Genomic DNA, 6,091 nt, shown 5'->3' on the forward strand with positions numbered 1-6,091 from the left:
TTGCAAAATATGCCAGAGGAGAGGAATTAATTGAAAAAAAAAATCTGAGAAGCTCAATTTGACACACAGCAAATGTAAAATTCTACTTTTACACATGCAAAAGCAGGGAGATATAAGCATTATATTCTTCAGGGAAAACCACAGCCAACTCTGTAGCTATGAACTGAATCCTCATTCAGGCCACTCTATAGGGCAGTGCCAAAAATATAAGTTTGCTTTACATAACCAATTTTGGGGAGAACCAAGATTTTTGGCCTCATTTTTATGGATCAGTGTCTCAAGTCTCCATTCTGGTTTGCCGTTGTAGACCCCTAATTTAGGTGTGTGTTGGGGGGGGGGAAGAGAGCACATGAAGGCACATGAAACTATTCTGCTGAAATGTACTATTTTTGAAGGTGGCTGAACTTGTAGGCAGTGGGCTTTAGTCTTCTGGATAGTTAGAAAATGTCTACTTTTCTTCATTTTATGTTTCAACTCTAGTTGAAGAAATAAGAAAAATAGCTTATTGATCAATTGTTAATGACATTCATCATAGGCTGAACATATCAGCAGAATGACTAAAAATCCTGCTCTCCTCTCTTTGGCTTTGATTCCTTTGCTTAGACCTACTCCTTTGATTAGGTTTACTGATTTTCGTACTGAAAGTAGACTCATTTTTTTGTAGAAATGCACTGAACTCCTCTGGGGAAGTTTTACATATTTACATATTGGTCTCTTCTGTTATTCACAATGTAACATCTTAAATGCATCACCAAAGCATCCATTTATTTCCAAACTGCACCCATTCATTGACACAATCCCAAGCCTGGTTGCCTCCCAACATTGTTTGAATGATTTGTATTGCTCTCAACAGTACAAAATTAATCCCATAAAAAATGTTTTCACAAGTAATGAAAAAACGTCTTCTTCCCCATTGCCTCAGCCTCAAAGTTGATACCTGTGTAAAGATGCCCCAGCTGCCCAGGTAAGCTCAAGACATCTTCCTTACATCCTGTTACCTGGGAACATCTTGTTCTCATCACTGGTTTCCAGGGAGAGGGATTTTTCCTACGATAATAACTGCCCTTTTTATTCCCTCCACCAACAGAGGAAATAAAGGGACCTGATTGTTAAATCTGGGAGAAATAACAGGCTTGTTTAGCTTGCTTCCGCCAACATTCTTACTCATTGGAGGAAGCTTCAACTTAGAGCGAGCAGACTTTCCACAGCCCCTCCAGAGGCTCCGTCCTATTGGAGTGGGGAGGCCTGCCCTGGACCAGTGTGCTGTGATGGATGGCTGAGTCTGCCTAATTCCATTAGCTAATTCGTTTGGCAAATAAACCTAAAGTCACATCCCCCAGCCTCTACCAATAATAAAGGGATATTTTAGCCCCTACTTGCCAGTCTTAGATTTACAGCTCCATTTGTTCAGGAGGAGATGAAGATTCTGCTTTGTAAAGGCCCCTTCAAAGAATTCCCCCAACACAACCTGCAGCTGGTAATTGCATCTCCTACTGGGACTGCCCACAGCACTTGTCCATCTCTCACACATGGTACTGCCTGTCTTCTGCATCAAATCACAAGCACCATCTCACAGTGGTTTATGAACCTAAGCTCTGGGGCCAGCCTGCTGCCCTCCCTTCTTTCCATGCAAATTTGGGCATGTTTCACTCTCCCTAAATCTGTTTCCTTCTATATCAAATGAGGAATATAATCTCTTACCCACTGTTATTATGTAGGTTAAATAAATTAATCTGTATAAAACACTAAGTTTCAGGCCCAATACTTAGGAAACATTAAATAAATATTTATTATTATCATTGTTATGGTCTGAACTGTGCCCCCCTAATTCATATGTTGAAGCCTTAACCCCCAATGTGACTGTATTTGGAGATAGGGCCTTTAAAGAGGTAATGAACGCTAAATGAGATTGCAAGGATGGGGCCCTAAATACAATAGAACTTGGATCCTTATAAGAAGAATAGGAGACACCAGGGCAATGTAGACAGAAAGAAAAGGCCACTTGAGCACATAGCAAGAAAAGTGCCAATTGCAAGCCAAGAAGAGAGGCCTCAGGAAAACCAAACTTGCCAATTCTTTGATCCTGGGCTTCCAGCCTCCAGAACTGTGAGAAATAAATGTCTGTTGTTTAAGCCACCCCATCTATGATATTTTGTTATGGCAGCCCTAGCAGACTAATACAGTCACTGTTGCCATTGATGTTATTATTACTCTTCATTCACTTTCAAAACAACTAGGCAAAACACAGTTCAACTGATTCTTTCATTCAGATCATCCATAATTACTTTGTGAATAAGGTCAATATCTAAAATGTTGTGAAGATGATCAGCCTTACTAAAGGAACATGATGCAATAATTTCAGGGTCCTTACACAGTTAACATAATTCTATTCTACTTACTTCTACCCTTTCTACATTTTCTCCCACTTATAGATCCTGACGGGTGAAATTTTCCAATGCAGAGGTGATTTGTTGCCAATATCTCAGTTATCCCTTCCATTCATAGGAATAGAACCACTATTTTTTTAGACATACGTCCACCTGCAATCAAGGTTGTATTCCTCAGAATGTTTTATATCAGGATGTAGCCATGTAACTGAGTTCTGGCCGATTAGATATAGATGGAAATATTTTGTTGTTCCAGAATATCTCCTTAAAAGAGAAAGACAGGTCTTCTTTGTCCCTTCCTAAATTCTACCCCCTGGGATACAGAGATGATTACTAAAGCTTTAGCAGTCATTTTGGATTTTGAAAATGATCCCACCCTAGAGATGGCAAAACAGTGGACTGGGAAGAACTTGGGCATCTGGGGATTGTGAAGATTCCAAAATAAGTCCTGGACTGTCTACTTCTGGACTTCTGGATTTATGTGAAAGTAGCCCTCTGCCCTTCCAAAGCAATGTTATTTTCTAGCTTACTCTTTATAATAACAGCCTTGGTAGATAGTTTCCCACCCAGCAGCCTGTGTTTCTACCTATCTAAGGCCTTTCTCTGGCCCCATGGAAACTCCTTCATGGGTACAGTTCGGTACCTGTGAGGCATTAGCATCCTTGGGGGCAAATGTCCACTAATGAGGAACAGTCCCTGTCTTTCCAGGAGACAATTTCAAGGCTGTTCCTCTTCATTTCTTGGAGGTTTCTAGTGGACTTGGTTCCAGGTACCCAAAGAAGTAATCCACTCTTTAATATACACTTTACTGGTTTTTCTCTCTTCCCTGTCTTACTCTCTTTCCCACCTCACTTATGCTGCCTAGAATCACTAGAGTCCTGATCCTGGGATCTACCTTTGGAGGAAATTAGCTAACATACTATGGCTTGTAGTCTAACCAAATTCTAATTGCTACACCTTGGCTAAGAATAACTCAGATATGGCTGTACAAATACCAGGCCCAACTTGGCAGAATACAAGAATTTCAGTTAAAAACAATTAGAAATTGATGCAAATGTTTGGGTATTAGAAGCTCAATCTGAGAGTCAAAGGGAATAAATGATGTGTATATGGGAGACTAACATCATCCTTGACTGAGTTTGATCTTGTTCACTGGCCAGTTCTTGACAATATATAAACAAGGGAGATGGTTCTTCTTCTGCAGGAACCATCACATCTCCTCAAATGGGTTCAATTCATTCTCACTCAGACAACATGGACAAGAACAGCATTTTTATTTGCATACCAAGCAGAAATGGGACTATGATTCTCAGTATGGCCTAAAAGGAAATTCTACACAATGGCAATATTCAGATAGAAACTCAGGATAATTATCAGATTTTCCAAATAAATGAAACTTTAATTCAATGATTCACAACTTTATTGTAATGCATTTCAATAATCAAACTCTCTTTCTCCATAATAAATTTTCCATAACATTAAGACTCACTTTTTCATATGCTGGCTGATAGTTTTGACGTAGGCAAAATGTTTTCAGAGAAAAATGCTGTTATGAATCCAGTGATTCATTGGAACATCATTCTAAGAATTAGTTCTTTCAAAATTGTGTTTTTCAAGGAAATGTATGTTTTCAAAATAATTGTTCTTGGATCACTAAATCTGGATACGTAACATCCTCCCTGCCACAAGGCTGAGAGATTTTAATGTTGTGAAAGGAACTGGTGACAGTGGTAAAGTTAATAGGGTCCTACTTAAGAAATAACTGGACAGCTCTCTTGTTTTATGAGGCAATAATTTTACTCCCTAGTGAATAAAGACTGGAAAAAATTGGATCACTGCCAAAAATATAACCTACTCTGTATCAGAGAGTGCCATTACATTTCTCTTAACTGCCTCCTGGAGGTCATATGGCTGCTTACAGGGGAGGCTTTTCTGATTTTCCTGCAAAATCACATTAAACAAATACCAGCCTAACAATGCAAAGATGTCATTCTCAGCCTTCCATAGAAGACTTATGTAGCTGACTTTCCAGCTTCCAAAATTCATTGCCCTCTTTATTGCCATACTGTATCATTGCCTCCAATGTAAATAATCCAGGAAACATCCAAGTCATTTATACCATTGTTTGTAAACAGCAATACAGGAAATCATAGAGGAGGTTTGGGATTCCTGACCTGAAAAGAGAATAGCTTCTATTGAAAAGAAGGAATTACCATGCATTTGTTCTGTGTTACTCCAAATGAATAAGCATTAAAAGGAAGTATTTCAAAAGTCAATGAATCAAGTGTATTAACAAATACATTTCTCACCCAAATACAAATCCTAAGAGAATCCTTCTTAGAAATCAGCTATTGGATTTGTTTCTGCTTATCTGACTTAAAACCACTAACCTGCCCACATTAAAAAAAAAAAAAAAGAATTGATGATAAAGAAACAGGCCTTAAAAAGTATACAATAAAGTGGCATGATCTAATAAAGCCAGTGGCCAAGTCTGTCCCCTAGAGAGGGATTTTGTGTTCTCCCTTAACAACTTGTTCCTAGGAGACTTCCCCTAGTCACTCTCAAGTTTTCTGATTTGATTTGTTGACTCTAACCTTAGAAACATCATCACCAAATTTCTAAAGTAGCAGAAAATTCCATCAGTAAAGGAAGTTTACCTTATATGTAAGTAGCCCATCTTACTCAGAATAGAGAAATCAACTCATTTGAACCAGGCTATATCTGGGCTTAAAATAACTGCTAAAAATGTTCAATATGAATTAATTTTGCCCACAAGGATATTCTATGGGTAATTGTGAGTCTCTAATTATAGTGCCATGCTTTGAATTTGCTGATTGACATAAATTTAAACTCATATAACAGTTTTAACTCATTTGCCCTATCAAATAGGTTGGGGGTTGATATTATTATACTCCTACATGTCTAAATACTTGGTGCTGCCGAAAGGTTAAGTAACTTCATCACCAACTCTTTAGTTTCATTCAAGCCCATTCTCCTTCTGCACCTAGAGTGAATTTCACTCTCTTCTATGTAGCAACTGTGTCTCAATGCCCACCCTCAATCTGGACTCAAAGAGCACCCTGGTCCATGTCTGTATTGCCAATAGAAGGAGAATCTGGGCATTTCTTAGAAACTCAGAGTGGATGCTGCCAGAGAATCCAGGAGGCTTTACGTCACTCTGCCCATGGCACCCCCATTTTGTAGCAGGAAAGTCCTCTAACACTGAGCCTTGAGAGAGCCCATCCTTTTTCTGCTCTCCCTCTAGCTCACCATTTCCATTATTACTGTAAACTCACAGAAATGCCCAGAACGAGGCCAAACCAGGAAGGTGATGGCATCATTTTGGGGATGCTCTTAACTCTCCTTCTGCTGCCTGTACTTTCCCAACAAAACTTCCTTTTCTTTCCCTTACTCAAAAATGCACTCTATCTTGTTTCCAATGCTTTTAGTATAGATGTTACTTTAAGGTATTTTGTAGTTGTCATTAACATCCATAATCAGTTGACGTTCAGTAAAAGAGATTACCTTTAAGAATGTGGACGAGTCTTATCTAATTAGTTGAATTAGCCTCATCTAGCCTGCTGCTCTGTCCCAAACTTGCCAGCCCCAGCAATCCTGTAATCCAATTCTCAGTGTTTTTAAATGTCTCTTTACATTTGTGTGTGTGTGTGTGTGTGTGTGTGTGTGTGTGTGTGTGTGTGTGT

This window comes from Aethalodelphis obliquidens, unplaced genomic scaffold (genome assembly GCF_003676395.1).
Source record: "Aethalodelphis obliquidens isolate GAN/ISIS:26980383/991018 unplaced genomic scaffold, ASM367639v1 scaffold16, whole genome shotgun sequence".
Classification (NCBI taxonomy): domain Eukaryota; kingdom Metazoa; phylum Chordata; class Mammalia; order Artiodactyla; family Delphinidae; genus Aethalodelphis; species Aethalodelphis obliquidens.